This window comes from Pelophylax lessonae, assembly GCF_965119305.1.
Source record: "Pelophylax lessonae genome assembly, chromosome: 8".
NCBI lineage: Eukaryota > Metazoa > Chordata > Amphibia > Anura > Ranidae > Pelophylax > Pelophylax lessonae.
This window is the reverse complement of record NC_138775.1, coordinates 15,297,752-15,314,592: the sequence shown is the minus strand read 5'-3', so window position 1 is coordinate 15,314,592 and position 16,841 is coordinate 15,297,752. Positions and strand designations below refer to the sequence as shown.

The 16,841-nt window shown below is 51.8% G+C and overlaps 1 protein-coding gene across 2 annotated transcripts in view; it reads left to right on the top strand.

Annotated features, from left to right (window-relative positions):
• Positions 1–3,967: 3,967 nt before the first annotated feature.
• The window catches only part of TATDN2 (TatD DNase domain containing 2), a 41,541-nt gene continuing 28,667 nt past the window's right edge, over positions 3,968–16,841 (top strand). The window contains exon 1 of one of the 2 annotated variants that reach the window (XM_082265468.1): positions 3,968–4,095. The gene's annotated coding sequence lies outside the window, so the exon portion shown is untranslated. Of the gene's footprint in view, positions 4,096–12,788; positions 12,903–16,841 lie in introns of those variants that run through there. The other variant, XM_082265467.1, reaches the window with a different exon arrangement.

The window sequence follows — 16,841 nt, the reverse complement described above, 5'->3', positions numbered from 1 at the left end:
GGGTGGGGCTCCAGGTTCATGCACTGTCAGGGGATGGGGCCCCAGGTTCATGCACTGTCAGGGGATGGGGCCCCAGGTTCATGCACTGTCAGGGGGTGGGGCTCTAGGTTCATGCACTGTCAGGGGGTGGGGCTCCAGGTTCATGCACTGTCAGGGGGTGGGGCTCCAGGTTCATGCACTGTCAGGGGATGGGGCTCCAGGTTCATGCACTGTCAAGGGATGGGGCTCCAGGTTCATGCACTGTCAGGGGGTGGGGCTCCAGGTTCATGCACTGTCAGGGGGTGGGGCTCCAGGTTCATGCACTGTCAGGGGATGGGGCCCCAGGTTCATGCACTGTCAGGGGATGGGGCACCAGGTTCATGCACTGTCAGGGGATGGGGCCCCAGGTTCATGCACTGTCAGGGGATGGGGCCCCAGGTTCATGCACTGTCAGGGGGTGGGGCTCTAGGTTCATGCACTGTCAGGGGGTGGGGCTCCAGGTTCATGCACTGTCAGGGGGTGGGGCTCCAGGTTCATGCACTGTCAGGGGATGGGGCTCCAGGTTCATGCACTGTCAAGGGATGGGGCTCCAGGTTCATGCACTGTCAGGGGGTGGGGCTCCAGGTTCATGCACTGTCAGGGGGTGGGGCTCCAGGTTCATGCACTGTCAGGGGATGGGGCCCCAGGTTCATGCACTGTCAGGGGATGGGGCACCAGGTTCATGCACTGTCAGGGGATGGGGCTCCAAGTTCATGCACTGTCAGGGGGTGGGGCTCCAGGTTCATGCACTGTCAGGGGGTGGGGCTGTAGGTAAATGCACCATCAGGGGGTGGGGCTCCAGGTTCATGCACTGTCAGGGTGTGGGGCTCCAGGTTCATGCACCGTCAGGGGATGGGGCTCCAGGTTCATGCACCGTCAGGGGATGGGGCCCCAGGTTCATGCACTGTCAGGGGATGGGGCCCCAGGTTCATGCACTGTCAGGGGATGGGGCTCCAGGTTCCTGCACTGTCAGGGGATTGGGGCTCCAGGTTCATGCACTGTCAGGGGGTGGGGCTCCAAGTCCATTCACTGTCAGGGGGTGGGGCTCCAGGCTCATGCACTGTCAGGGGGTGGGGCTCCAAGTTCATGCACCGTCAGGGGGTGGGGCTCCAGGTTCATGCACCGTCAGGGGATGGGGCCCCAGCTTCATGCACTGTCAGGGTGTGGGGCTCCAGGTTCATGCACCGTCAGGGGATGGGGCCCCAGGTTCATGCACTGTCAGGGTGTGGGGCTCCAGGTTCATGCACCGTCAGGGGATGGGGCTCCAGGTTCATGCACCGTCAGGGGGTGGGGCTCCAGGTTCATGCACCGTCAGGGGAAGGGGCCCCAGGTTCATGCACTGTCAGGGGATGGGGCCCCAGGTTCATGCACTGTCAGGGGATGGGGCCCCAGGTTCATGCACTGTCAGGGGATTGGGCTCCAGGTTCATGCACTGTCAGGGGATGGGGCTCCAGGTTCATGCACTGTCAGGGGGGTGGGGCTCTAGGTAAATGCACAGTCAGGAGGCGGGGCTCCAGGATCATGCACTGCCAGAAGGTGTGGCTCAAGGATCATGCACTGTCAGGTGGTTGGGCTTCATATATACTCAGTTCTTAGGGGGTGGAGCTTCAGATAATTGTTACATTTTCAGGAAGTAGGACTCCAAGTATTTTTTGTGTTGTTAGGTGGTGGGGGGACAGGTAATTGCAGTCAGAGGGTGGGGCTTCTAATACATGTTACATTGTCAGGTGGTGGGGCTTCAGATACATGCAGCATCAAGAAGTGGGGCTCCAGGTTCATGCACTGTCAGGGGGTGGGACTTCATGTACAGGCACTGTCAGGGGGTGGGGCTCCAGGTTCATGCACTGTCAGGAGGTGGGACTTCATGTACAGGCAGTGTCAGGGGGTGGGGCTCCAGGTTCATGTGGTGTCAGCAGGTGGGGCTTCATGTACAGGCAGTGTCAGGGGGTGGGGCTCCAGGTTCATGTGCTGTCAGGGGGTGGGGCTTGGAATTCATGGGCTGTCAGGGGGTGGGGCTTCATGTACAGGCAGTGTCAGGGGGTGGGGCTCAAGGTTCATGCACCAGACATGGGAGTAAGTCACACATGTGCAAGTCACAAGCAAGTCTCAAGTCTTAACCTTCAAGTCTCAAGCAAGTCCCAAGTTACCGTGGCAAGAAAGTCAAGTCTAGTCCCTGCTAGAAGTCAAAGTCATTTTTTTGGTCAAGTCACAAATCAAGTCAAAATATTGCTTTAACACATCTTGAGAAAATGCAAATATTTAATAACTTAAAAAAGTGAAGTCATTTTGAGTCAAAAGTCTCAAGTCATGAATACCAAGTCAAAGTCAAGTCGAGTCTTTTATTAATTTTAGTCAAGCAAGTCTCAAGTCCTCAAACTGGTTACTTACGTCTGACTTAAGTCAAGTCATGTGACTCGAGTCCCCCACCTCTGTCATGCACTGTCAGGAGGTGGGGCTTCATTTACCCGAAGTGTGAGGGGGTGGAGCTCCAGGGTCATGCACTGTCAAAGGGAGGAGCTGCACTGTCAGGGGGAGGAGCTCCAGGCTCATGCACTGTCAAAGGGAGAAGTTTCAGGCTCATGCACTGTCAGGGGGAGGAGCTCCAGGCTCATGCACTGTCAAAGGGAGGAGCTCCAGGCTCATGCACTGTCAGAGGGAGGAGCTCCAGGTACATGCGTTGTAAGTGGGTGGAATTCCAGGTGCATGCACTGTAAGGGGTGGAGCTCCAGGTACATACGCTTTTAGAGGTAAGAGCTCCAGATACATGCGCTGTTGGGGGGTGGAGCTCCAGGCTCATGCACTGTAAGAGTGAGGAGCTCCAGGCTCATGCACTGTGAGAGGGAGGAGCTCCAGGCTCATGCACTGTGAGAGGGAGGAGCTCCAGGTACATGCACTGTCAGAGGGAGGAGCTCCAGGCTCATGCACTGTCAGAGGGAGGAGCTCCAGGTACATGTGCTGTAAGTGGGTGGAGTTCCAGGTGCATGCACTGTAAGGGGGTGGAGCTCCAGGTACATACGCTTTTAGAGGGAGGAGCTCCGGGTACATGCGCTGTCGGGGGATGGAGCTCCAGGCTCATGCACTGTAAGAGGGAGGAGCTCCAGGCTTATGCACTGTGAGAGGGAGGAGCTCCAGGTACATGCACTGTCGGAGGGAGGAGCTCCAGGTACATGCGCTGTAAGTGGGTGGAGCTCCAGGTACATGCGCTTTTAGAGGGAGGGGCTCAAGGTACATGCGCTATCAGGGGGTGGAGCTCCAGGTGCATGTGCTGTCAGAGGGAGGGGCTCCAGGTTCATGCGCTTTCAGGGGTTGGAGCTCCAGGCTCATGCAATGTCATGGGGGTGGGAATCCAAGCACAAGCACTGTCAGGGGGTGGAGCTCCAGATACCTGCAATGTCAGGGGGTGGAGCTCCAGGCACAAGCACTGTTAGGGGGTGGAGCTCCAGGTAATTGCACTATCAGGGGGTGGAGCTCCAGGTAATTGCATTGTCAGGGGGTGGAGCTCCAGGTAATTATATTGTCAGGGGGTGGAGCTCCAGATAATTATATTGTCAGGGGGTGGAGCTCCAGATAATTGCATTGTCAGGGGGTGGAGCTCCAGGTAATTATATTGTCAGGGGGTGGAGCTCCAGGTAATTATATTGTCAGGGGGTGGAGCTCCAGGTCATTATATTGTCAGGGGGTGGAGCTCCAGGTAATTATATTGTCAGGGGGTGGGGTTCCCTCCAGGTACATGCGTGTCAGGGGATGTGTCTTTAAGTTTACATACAGTGCCAGGGGGCGTGGCTACAGGTAGATAACCTGGCTAAGGGGCTGTTTCTCTAGGACATCTGACTATAAGGGGGCGTGGCTCCATGTGGGTTCAACCCGTCCCGCGGCAGCCAATCAGAGCGCGGACTTCAGGGCCACCGCCACAATACCGCGTGCTATGGTTAGACTGGGTGGCTGGCCAATCATCGTGTGATAGGGGCGGGGCCGCGCTGCGATCTGACCTATCGGCTGTGCAGAGCGGCGGAAGGAGCAGCGAGGAGTCCGGGTGCTGAGCAGTGAATGTCTCCAATCAGCAGAGAGCGACCTGAGGTAACCAGGCTGAACTACAAGTACCAGCATGTCCTTACACTGCCACCCTGGGGACACCATGACTACCAAATACCCAGATATTACCCCCCTGGGGGCACCATGACTACAAATACCCAGATATTACCCCCCTGGGGGCACCATGACTACAAATACCCAGATATTACCCCCCTGGGGACACCATGACTACAAATACCCAGATATTACCCCCCTGGGGACACCATGACTACTAAATACCCAGATATTACCCCCCTGGGGGCACCATGACTACAAATACCCAGATATTACCCCCCTGGGGACACCATGACTACAAATACCCAGATATTACCCCCCTGGGGACACCATGACTACTAAATACCCAGATATTACCCCCCTGGGGGCACCATGACTACAAATACCCAGATATTACCCCCCTGGGGACACCATGACTACAAATACCCAGATATTACCCCCCTGGGGACACCATGACTACAAATACCCAGATATTACCCCCCTGGGGACACCATGACTACAAATACCCAGATATTACCCCCCTGGGGACACCATGACTACTAAATACCCAGATATTACCCCCCTGGGGGCACCATGACTACAAATACCCAGATATTACCCCCCTGGGGACACCATGACTACAAATACCCAGATATTACCCCCCTGGGGACACCATGACTACAAATACCCAGATATTACCCCCCTGGGGACACCATGACTACTAAATACCCAGATAATACCCCTCTGGGGACACCCTGACTACAAATACCCAGATATTACCCCCCTGGGGACACCATGACTACAAATACCCAGATATTACCCCCCTGGGGGCACCATGACTACTAAATACCCAGATATTACCCCCCTGGGGGCACCATGACTACTAAATACCCAGATATTACCCCCCTGGGGGCACCATGACTACTAAATACCCAGATATTACCCCCCTGGGGGCACCATGACTACAAATACCCAGATATTACCCCCCTGGGGGCACCATGACTACAAATACCCAGATATTACCCCCCTGGGGACACCATGACTACAAATACCCAGATATTACCCCCCTGGGGACACCATGACTACTAAATACCCAGATATTACCCCCCCTGGGGACACCATGACTACAAATACCCAGATATTACCCCCCTGGGGACACCATGACTACAAATACCCAGATATTACCCCCCTGGGGACACCATGACTACTAAATACCCAGATAATACCCCTCTGGGGACACCCTGACTACAAATACCCAGATATTACCCCCCTGGGGACACCATGACTACAAATACCCAGATATTACCCCCCTGGGGGCACCATGACTACTAAATACCCAGATATTACCCCCCTGGGGGCACCATGACTACTAAATACCCAGATATTACCCCCCTGGGGGCACCATGACTACTAAATACCCAGATATTACCCCCCTGGGGGCACCATGACTACTAAATACCCAGATATTACCCCCCTGGGGACACCATGACTACAAATACCCAGATATTACCCCCCTGGGGGCACCATGACTACTAAATACCCAGATATTACCCCCCTGGGGGCACCATGACTACTAAATACCCAGATATTACCCCCCTGGGGGCACCATGACTACCAAATACCCAGATATTACCCCCCTGGGGACACCCTGACTACCAAATACCCAGATATTACCCCCCTGGGGACACCACAAGTCCCAGCATGCCTCATATGTGTAGAGTGGATCTCCAGCAGCCGAAGAGCTCCAAGTGTCAGCTCAGTGGGCGACGATTGCCCACATCACATTGCCCCGGGGTCAGGCTGAGCCCTGGTGACCGTAGATGGGGCAGCTCCCCCCAATGAGGTGGCCGGACCTCTGTTGTATCTCTTGGGTGGAGTTCCAGGTGCATGAACTGTAAGGGGGTGGAGTTGCAGGTACATACGCTTTTAGAGGGAGGAGCTCCAGGTACATGCGCTGTTGGGGAGTGGAGCCCCAGGGTCATGCACTGTGAGAGGGAGGAGCTCCAGGCTCATGCACTGTGAGAGGGAGGAGCTCCAGGCTCATGCACTGTGAGAGGGAGGAGCTCCAGGCTCATGTACTGTGACAGGGAGGAGCTCCAGGCTCATGTACTGTGAGAGGGAGGAGCTCCAGGCTCATGCACTGTGAGAGGGAGGAGCTCCAGGCTCATGCACTGTGAGAGGGAGGAGCTCCAGGCTCATGCACTGTGAGAGGGAGGAGCTCCAGGCTCATGCACTGTGAGAGGGAGGAGCTCCAGGCTCATGTACTGTGAGAGGGAGGAGCTCCAGGCTCATGCACTGTGAGAGGGAGGAGCTCCAGGCTCATGCACTGTGAGAGGGAGGAGCTCCAGGCTCATGCACTGTGAGAGGGAGGAGCTCCAGGCTCATGCACTGTGAGAGGGAGGAGCTCCAGGCTCATGCCGGGGGGGGGGGGGGGGTGGTTGTTTGTGGTTCCATGACAGATCTCCGACCTCATGAATGGCGATTGCCCTAGCGAGTGTCTTCCTACCGATATGAACAATTTTTTTTTTGGGGGGGCGGGGGCCTTACCAATCACTGCCAGCGTATGGGGCCCTTCTCTGCTGACCACCAATAAATGGGGGCCCTACATTGACCGTTAATAAAATGGGGGACACTTCTAGGTGTTCCAGCATGGGGGACGCCAATCGGCCCCCCTTGTAATAGCAATAAAGTTAAGTTGAAAAAAAAAAAGTTTTTAATAAAGTAAATTAAAAACACGCAGACATGCAAACCCTCACGTTGGGTGCAGAGGTGTATGAAAAGGAGAATCGCACCGCAAATCTTGGGTATCGCTGCCCACGTCCGGAGTGAGATGAATATTTCCACGCCCCCTATTCATGGTTATCCCTAAACTGATTGGCCGGCTTTTATTGCATTCCTATGGACAGTTTTTGGGTACCGTTTTTTTTTTTTTCTTGTTTTTTTGCTGCCCAGTTTTTAGACCGACATGTTTTGCTATCTGTTGCAAATTTTGTCTTTTATATTCTACTCAAAAATTGGGCAATATATGCTGTGCACTGGACCTCCAGAAGATTTACCTGCCCCCCCCCCCCCTTCATGACCAGGCCATTTTTTTAGATAGGACACTGCATTATTTTAATTGATAATTGCGCGGTCGTGCGACGCTGTACCAAAATTTTATGTCCTTTTTTTTTTTTTTCCCTCCCCCCACAAATAGAGCTTTTTTTTGGTAGTATTTTTTTTTTTATGTCATACAATATTAGCGCGGCAGTTTATCAAGCGCACGATTTCAGGAAAAAAGTTAATTTTAGGCACACAAATGCAATCTATTACCCGATTTTTTTGGGGGTAAAAGATGAGGTTGCACCAATACCCAACATGTCAGCCCTTAGAACTGTGTGCACCCCGTGAAATGGCAACAAAGTTCAGTACCCTATATTTTCCATAAGTGACACTTTACCCCAGGGGTGTCCAAACTATGGCCCTCCAGCTGTTCAGAAACTACAATTCCCATCATGCCCTAGTTATGTCTGTGAATGCCAGAGATTTACAATGACTCATGGGAATTGTAGTTCCGAACAGCTAACCGATTTCGGATCGCCCTCCGTAGAATTACTGCGGCAGGCTGGCCCTCCTGCGTGAACCGGGGTAGGTATACGTCGGTCTCACGCCTGCCGCTAGGGGGCGAGCGCGTACCGCGCTCCCGCCCCCACTCGGCAGCGGGGACTCCGATGCACAGGGAAGGCGGCTCCGATTGCCGTCTGACACCCGCGATCATTCCCCGCTGAGAGAGAAGGACGGTCGGATGTTGTAAACACAGCCGACCGTTCTCTCTGGAATGATCAGAGGCCCTGTGATCCTTCTATATAGGATCACAGGTCTCTATGATCATTTCACAAGCCCCGCCCCCATACAGTTAGAAAACACTCCCCTAGGCCAGTGATGGCGAACCTTGGCACCCCGGATGTTTTGGAACTGCATTTCCCATGATGCCCAACGACACTGCAGAGTGCATGAGCATCATGGGAAATGTAGTTTCAAAACATCTGGGGTGCCAAGGTTCGCCGTCGCTGCCCTAGGCTTACATTTAACCCCTTGATCACCCACTGTGTTAACCCCTTCCCTGCCAGTGTCATTAGTACAGTGACAGTGACATATTTTTAGCACTGATTACTGTAGTAATGTCACCGGTCCCCCCAAAAGTGTCAAAAATGTCAGTTAGGGGTCCGATCTGTCCTCCGCAATGTCAGAGTCCCACTAAAAATTGCTGATCACCGCCATTACTAGTAAAAAAAAAAAAAACATAAATCTTTCCCGTAGTTTGTAGACGTGATAACTTTTGCGCAAACCAATCAAAATACACTTATTGGGTTTTTTTTTTCACAAATTGGCCTAAATGATGAAGAAATTTTGATTTGATTTTTTTTTACTTTTATTTTTTATTAAATATGTTTTATAGCATAAAAATATTGTTTTTTTTTTTTAGAATTGTCGCTCTTTTTTTTTTTGTTTATAGCGCAAAAAATAAAAACCGCAGAGGTGATCAAATACTAACAAAAGAAAGCTCTGTTTGTGGGTACAAAGGACATCAATTTTATTTGGGTACAGCGTCGCACGACCGCGCAATTGTCAGGTAAAGTAACGCAATGCCATATTGCAAAAAAAATGGTCATTGAGGCTCGGTTCACACTTATGCGATGCGGGAAGGCTGCGAATTCGCAGCCTGTTCCCGCATCGCAAACGCACCCCTGGCAGTTCACACTGCCATATGCGATACACTGGGGGTGTCAATGTAATCTTAACGACACCCCCAGTTTGATCGCATATCGCAGTGCGATCTTGCAGTTCGCACAGGATCGGATCGCACAAGTGTGAACCGCTGTGCGATCCGATCCTGATGCGGCTGCAAAAAAGGGTCCTGTGTGTCTTTGCTGCGGGTGCGGTGCGAATTTAGCCATACAAAGTGTATGGCTAAACTCGCACCGCACAGCCGATCGCATGTAATGAAGGAGCAGTGCGCTCCGACATTACATGCGATCGCCGCAACCGCATCAATGTGAACCGGCACTAAGGGGGGAAAACCTTCCAGGGCTGAAGTGGTTAATGAGACATCGGGGGGTCTTTTAGACAGCTGGTGTCTCACCAGTCTGCTAATGGTGCACAGATCGCGCTCCATTAGCTTATTTTACGGGCCACAGCATTCGGTGTAAGTGACAGCAGAAGTGCTTTTTTACACGTCAGTTCCGGGTTTTCCCTAGACAGGTGAATGAGCGTTCGCTATTCCCCCCCCCCCCCCCTTTACCTGGCATCACTCCTAATGATGGTCCCAGGTCTGTCGTTGGGAACACAGAGTCCAGGAAACAGGGCAAGGGGGGGGGGGGGGTTGGCCTGCGCAGGGGTAGGGGAGACAAATATTCATTCCCAGGGGTCGTTCGCTATACCAAAGCTTGGGGTCACACAGGAGCGGTGAGGAAATTGCATGAGTTTCTTTGCGGGGTGATTTGCATCCATTTGCGGTTTCCCACACCGCTCCTGTGTGAACCCAGGCTGAAATCGCTATAACAAGCCTGGGGGTCACACAGGAGCGGTGAGGAAATCGCATGAGTTTCTTTGCAGGGTGATTTGCATCCATTTGCGGCTTCCCGCACCGCTCCTGTGTGAACCCAGGCTGAAATCGCTATAACAAGCCTGGGGGTCACACAGGAGCGGTGAGGAAATCGCATGCGTTTTTATGCAGGGTGATTTGCATCCATTTGCGGCTTCCCGCACCGCTCCTGTGTGAACCCAGGCTGAAATCGCTATAACAAGCCTGGGGGTCACACAGGAGCGGTGAGGAAATCGCATGCGTTTTTATGCAGTTCCTTCATCTTGTATGGACGCAAATCACACCGCAAAGTATCGGTTATTGGTATCGGCACTCACCGAAACAAAAAAGAAAAGGGGCATCGGTGCATCCCTAATCTAAACGCATTACAGTGAAATCAAAAACCCAGGGAACTTTTGGGGAAGAAAGGGGGGAAAATCTGTATCAGAAATGCAACGGAACGCATCAAAAACACGCATGCAGAAACGCATCCGGACTCTGTTTCTCTGGTGTGAACCGGCCCCAAGGGTAGCTTTAGACATGCATCTAAATCCACCTTTCCTCTGAAGCCCGATCCTTTATCGGATTGTGCTTTAGGCCCCTTTCACACTAATGCGACGCAATTTTACCGCGATTTTTGCCGCGATTTTGCCGCGATTTTGAAAGCAATGGCAAGGCTATATGCCTCAAAACGCATTCAAATCGTGGCAAAGTAGTGCAGGAACTACTTTGAAGTCGGTGCGACTTCAAAACGCACTGATATGAATGGGGCTCATTGAAAATAATGGAAAAGGACTTGCGGTCCAAAATCGCGGGACAAGTCGCACTAGTGTGAATGGGGCCTTAGAGGCGATTGACAGGCGATGGGTGAGGGGTTGTGACGCCTTCTCATCAACTGTTTTAACCCCATTTTTGCCGACAAGCGCACCGTAATTGTGTGCATTGCATGCGTTGACCTCAAGGTGTTGATTGCATTACATGCCAGGTAGATTTAACTGCAGTGCGACCAACTGACTGCGAATGACGGCTACAACACGGGACAGCTAGTTCTGGGACGCCGTGACATGACAGCGTGCCGTGATCGTGCCCACTATGCTCCCGCGGCGGGCCGCTCTGCTGATCACAGATTGAGGTAAAGAGCCAATCAACGGCTCCTTACCTTGTGTCCAATCACAGCTGATCACGTATGTAAACAGAGGCGTGAGGAGAAGAGAGCCACCAATGATGGGCTTTTGCAAAAGGGACATGTACGTTGATTATCAGCGCAGTACCAACAGTTGCCCATCAGTGCCACCTGTCAGTCCTCATCAGTGTCCTATCAGTGCAGCCTCATGAGTGCCTATCAATGCAACCTCCTCAGCGCACATCAGCAAAGGAGAAAAATTACCTGTTTGCAAAATTGTATAGCACACTATGAAAGGTGTTTTTTTTTTTCCAAATTTTTTTGTCTTTATTTGTGTAGCATAAAAATAAATAAAACCCAGTGGTGATTAAATACCACCAAAAGAAAGCTCTATTTGTGTCATAAAATTATGAACATTTACTTTGGGTACAGTGTTGCATGACCGCACAACTGTCATTCAAAGTGTGACAGCGCTGAAAGCTGAGAATTGGCCTGGGCAGGAAAGGGGTGATAGTGTTTGGTAGGCAAATGGTTAAGAGGGGGCAGTTGGGGCAGCAAAAACGCTGCTCCACTGTGCATTTTTACCAATCGTAGTTGCAATGCTCTGCAGGCTTCAATGCAAAAAAAAATGTAACCACTTGCCGACCAGTCACATTGACTATATACCGCGGCAAAGTGGCTTGATTCCGTCCAGCGACGTAGACCTACGTCGCTGGACTCCTCCCCCTGTAGGCGGCGCTTGCGCGCCACCAGAGGCTCGCTCCCGCTGTATTCAGGCACAGCGGGAGTCGGGCCAGGGGAGGAGCGGCGGCGATCGCCGCTGCTCTTCCCCGATCGTCGGAGTCTGGAGATCCGCCCACTTGTGTAAACAGAGCGGACGGATCTCCTCAGTGACAAACAGTGACAGATTGCAGGGTTCAGCATAGCTGAACCTGCGATCTGTCCCTGTGTCACTCAGTCACCTCCCCCCACACACGTCAGTAAGCACCAGGCATACATTAACCCCTCCCTCTCCAATAAAATTAACCCCTTCCCTGCCAGTGTCATTTTACAGTAACGGTGCATATGTATAGCACTGATTACTGTAGTAATGTCACTGGTACCCCCAAAAGTGTCAAAAATGTCAGTCAAGGGTCCGATCTGTCCGCCGCAATGTCGCAGTCCTGCAAAAAAATCGCAGATCGCCGCCATTACTCGTTAAAAAAAAACACCAAAAATGACAGAAATCTTTCCCTTTGTTAGTAAACGCAATAACTTTTGCGCAAACCAATCAAAATACGCTTATTGTGATTTTTTTTTTACCAAACATATGTAGCAGAAAACAAATTGGCCAAAAATGTAAAAAAAATTTGATTTTTACATTTTTTTTTGGGGGGGAATTTCATATAAAAAATGTGAAAAATATTGTTATTTTTTCAAAATTTACGCTCTTTTTTTTGTTTATAGCGCAAAAAGTAAAAATCGCACAGGTGATCAAATACCACCAAAAGAAAGCTCTGTTTGTGGGAAAAAAAGGACGTAAATTTTGTTTGGGTATGGCGTTGCATGACCGCGCAATTGTCAGTTAAAGTCGCACAGCGCCGAATCGCAAAAAGTGGCCTGGACGTAAGACAGCAAAAACCTCCGGTGGTAAAGTGGTTAATAAATGCATTTTATTTAATTTTTTTTTTTTTTTTTTATCAGTGGGGGTGCATTTATAACAATAAAAGGCGGAGTGTGGCGTATTTTCATTTCCAAAAATGTTAATTTTCATATTTGTTAGATTAAAAGAAATGGCCCCAGCAAGCAAAGGGGTTAAACCTGCTGTGGAAATATATCCGTATACACCGCCGCCCCCGCCCCCCCCATACACAGCCACCCCCCCCCCCCCCCCCCCCAATCTAAGCACTGAGCGCTGTTTGTCTCCCTGGCCTATTAATAGAAGAATAAAATGCGGCGAGCCTTCTCTGGGGCTTCCTGGGGAGAAACAGAAAGTAGAAGCATTGCTGAGCCAAGCAGGTGCAGTGCAAAGTTTCACTCTCCCCTCCCCCCGTCCACCATGTGATAGGAACCCAGAGCGAGCCGCAGTGCAGTATGCTGCATTACAGCAAGGCCTGGGACAGCCCGCCCCACAGTAATTGGTGCCCTGCGATGGTGAGTAGGGATAGGGAGGCAGCAGAGCTTACAGTCCATGAGAAAAGATAATTTTGAGTCCTTTGCCTATTCAGCCTTCAAGGCAGCAATCGAGATTGTCTACTGCATGGGGGGGGGGGGGGCTGGGCAGGAGAAGTGCAGCTCCTGTGCAGATAATGCATAGCACTGAGAACACTTCCCTCTTATCGGGGTGCAGGTGATGAGTTCTGTAGGCGGAGTTACAAATTATCACCCGGCTCTACTTGGCATCAAAGGCTCCCCGTCTTCCTTAGACGTGGAATATTTATTGTTTGTTGAATCGCACCAGAAAACATTTCTCAGTGGAGGACATTATCTTGCAGCACACAGCAGACTTTCTAGGGGAAGCTATCTTGCAGCACACAGCAGACTTTCTAGGGGAAGGCATCTTGCAGCACACAGCAGACTTTCTAGGGGAAGCTATCTTGCAGCACACAGCAGACTTTCTAGGGGAAGGCATCTTGCAGCACACAGCAGACTTTCTAGGGGAAGGCATCTTGCAGCACACAGCAGACTTTCTAGGGGAAGGCATCTTGCAGTTCACAGCAGACTTTCTAGGGGAAGGCATCTTGCAGCACACAGCAGACTTTCTAGGGGAAGGCATCTTGCAGCACACAGCAGACTTTCTAGGGGAAGGCATCTTGCAGCACACAGCAGACTTTCTAGGGGAAGCTATCTTGCAGCACACAGCAGACTTTCTAGGGGAAGGCATCTTGCAGCACACAGCAGACTTTCTAGGGGAAGGCATCTTGCAGCACACAGCAGACTTTCTAGGGGAAGGCATCTTGCAGCACACAGAAGACTTTCTAGGGGAAGGCATCTTGCAGTTCACAGCAGACTTTCTAGGGGAAGGCATCTTGCAGCACACAGCAGACTTGCTAGGGGAAGGTATTTTGCAGCACACAGCAGACTTTCTAGGGGAAGGCATCTTGCAGTACACCGCAGACGTTCTAGGGGAAGGTATTTTGCAGCACACAGCAGACTTTCTATAGGGGAAGGTATTTTGCAGCACACAGCAGACTATCTAGGGGAAGGTATTTTGCAGCACACAGCAGACTTTCTAGGGGAAGGTATTTTGCAGCACACAGCAGACTTTCTAGGGGAAGGCATCTTGCAGCACACAGCAGACTTTCTAGGGGAAGGCATCTTGCAGCACACAGAAGACTTTCTAGGGGAAGGCATCTTGCAGCACACAGCAGACTTTCTAGGGGAAGGCATCTTGCAGCAAACAGCAGACTTTCTAGGGGAAGGCATCTTGCAGCACACAGCAGACTTGCTAGGGGAAGGCATCTTGCAGCACACAGCAGACTTTCTAGGGGAAGGCATCTTGCAGCACGCAGCAGACTATCTACAGGAAGGCATCTTGCAGCACACAGCAGACTTTCTAGGGGAAGGCATCTTGCAGTACGCAGCAGACTTTCTAGGGGAAGGCATCTTTCAGCACACAGCAGACTTTCTAGGGGAAGGCATCTTGCAGCACACAGCAGATTTCCTGAGAAGGGGGGACAATATCTGCAACACACTTCAGACTTCCTAGGGGGGTTGATATCTTGCAGCACACAGCAGATTTCCTGAGAAGGGGGGACAATATCTGCAACACACGTCAGACTTCCTAGGGGGAGTTGATATCTTGCTGCGCAGGATACTTCCTGGACATGGGATTGAGATCTTGCTGCTCACAGAAAACTTCTTGGGGAGATTAACATTGTGCTGCACACCGTGCTCTTTCTTGGGTGGTGGAGTGAGTATATTGCAGAACACACAGCAGACTTTCTTGGGGGAAGAGTTGATATTTTGCAACACGGTGGACTTCCTGTTAATTTCTAGCAGATGTCTTGGGGGGTGAAATATCGTGCTGCACACCATTGTCATTCTAAGGGGGAAGTATCTTTCAGTTATTAATTTGCAATAAACAGCAGACTTCTTAAGGGAGGGGTGATATCTTGCAACACACAGCAGACTTCCTGTTTTTGCTGGACACAGCAGTTGGCGTGTGCTTAGATGCGGTTTGATCCTCTGTTGGGTTTTTACTCTTCACGAGATGGGAAATCTCACAAATAAGGACATGGTGGCAACTAAAGTTAAATTGGTGGCATTCTCCTTTTGGGACAAGACGTGGAAAGGATAGAATTTGTGGCAGGTTTTTATTTCTCTTTCGTTCATTGACAGACACAGCTCCTGATCTTCATAACCATTGGGTTATACTGCCCCCTACAGGAGTAGGACACTAGGCAAAAAAAGTATCTGGCTTTGCCTATGGGCAGTCCCAGGGGGTATACTGCCTCTCTCTGCTATAGTTACCTCGGCTTTTTAGATAGAAACTTTTTCCCCTGTTTTTTTCTCTTGTGAGATCTACAATCAACTGCCGGACTGGGCGACGGGCTGGTTAATCTAGATCCAGTGGTCACCCCAGTCTGGCCAGCGAGCGCACGCAGACCTCAGCTCCACGCTAGGTCGGCCTTGACATAGCCCCACTGGACGGGGGCTGGCCTGCGAGTTAAACGCCTTGCGAGGTCGCATATGACCCATTCTCATGCCCGAGTCACAGCGTTTCTCCTGGCCGACATCCCCCCATTTCGATGGCGAGGGTATCTGTCTGGAGCGGTGCCTGCCTGGTTCCTGGTTTGGTGAGTTGCTGTCCCCCCTCTCCTCCTGGAGGGTTTTAGGGTGGATGTGGGCCCCTCCTTGGGACGGTCGGACCCACGGGTTCCCCTCCTTTTCATCTGTCCCCCATCCTACCCCCCTTCCCTCCTCCACTTATGCAGTGGAGCCCTGTGGGCGGTGATTTCATCAGTGGGAGCCCCTCCTTATCCCCTGTTGCTGACTCCTGCATCCTTTCACTTCCTGATTATCCTGCAGGTTCCTGTTTTTGCTGGGTGGTGAGTCTGGTGGGGTTCTCTCCCTCTCTGCTGAGGATCGCTTGGTGCTTGTGCCTGGGGACCGGGTGGTGCTGCCAGCACCGTGGGGGTTGTCCCTTTGCAGTGTTTTACACTTTTTGTGGGGTCCCCCTGGAGACTCATGGAGTCTTTGGAGCACATCTCCCCACCTGACCCCCTCTCCGAGGCTGCGGTGCCCTCCGGGGCTGCGGTGCCCTCCAGACAGCGGTCCTGGAGTCCTTTGTGTTCCGGGTAGGGGGTGGCTTACGGGTGACGGTCTAGTAAAAAGACCCCCCCACCTTCCCCTTCCTCATCTGCTTCATCAGATCCTGAATCTGATTTGGCTGCCGTGGGTCACCCTGCAAGGTCTGTGACCACGCACCCGGAATCCTCAGATGGTGAGGATGATTCCTCCACAACTGCAACTGCGCAACGGAAAGGCACTGGAGGAAGCACTGATTGTATCTGTGAGTGAGACCTTGAAGATGGAGGGCGCAGCTGCAGGTTCACAAACCATCCAGCGTGGCAAAGGTGTTTCCATTCCCCGCCTATTTTGACAGAATTGTTGCTAAAGGTTTGGGGCTACCAAAGCGTCCCTGTGGTGTCCCTAAGCGATTTACTAGGCGTTACCCTTATGAGTCTTAAGAAGTGGACTGTTCCACTGGTTTCCAATTTGAACAAGGCAACCATGATTCCGGTTGAAGAGTCCCGGCCTTTAAGGATCTGGCTGACAGGAAGGCGGAGGCTGTGGCCCGCAATAAATATGTACACTCTGGCTGGTTCGGCACTGAGGCCGGTATTCCCCATTGCCCTGGTGTTGCAAACTCTGACCGAGTGGGTAAGCTATTACACCAGCCGTGACCTGGAGGGAGAACAGCTCCCCCCTGCCTTTGCTGAGCTGGCGGTCATCTTGGCAGCTTAGGACTGGCTGCGCTGGGAATGGTACAATTATCCGGTGCGGCTGGTTGCCGACGTTATTTGGAAGCTTCCTCTCAGGGAGGATCTGCTGTCCCAAGGACCAATCTTCCATCCTGCTTTTCATGCA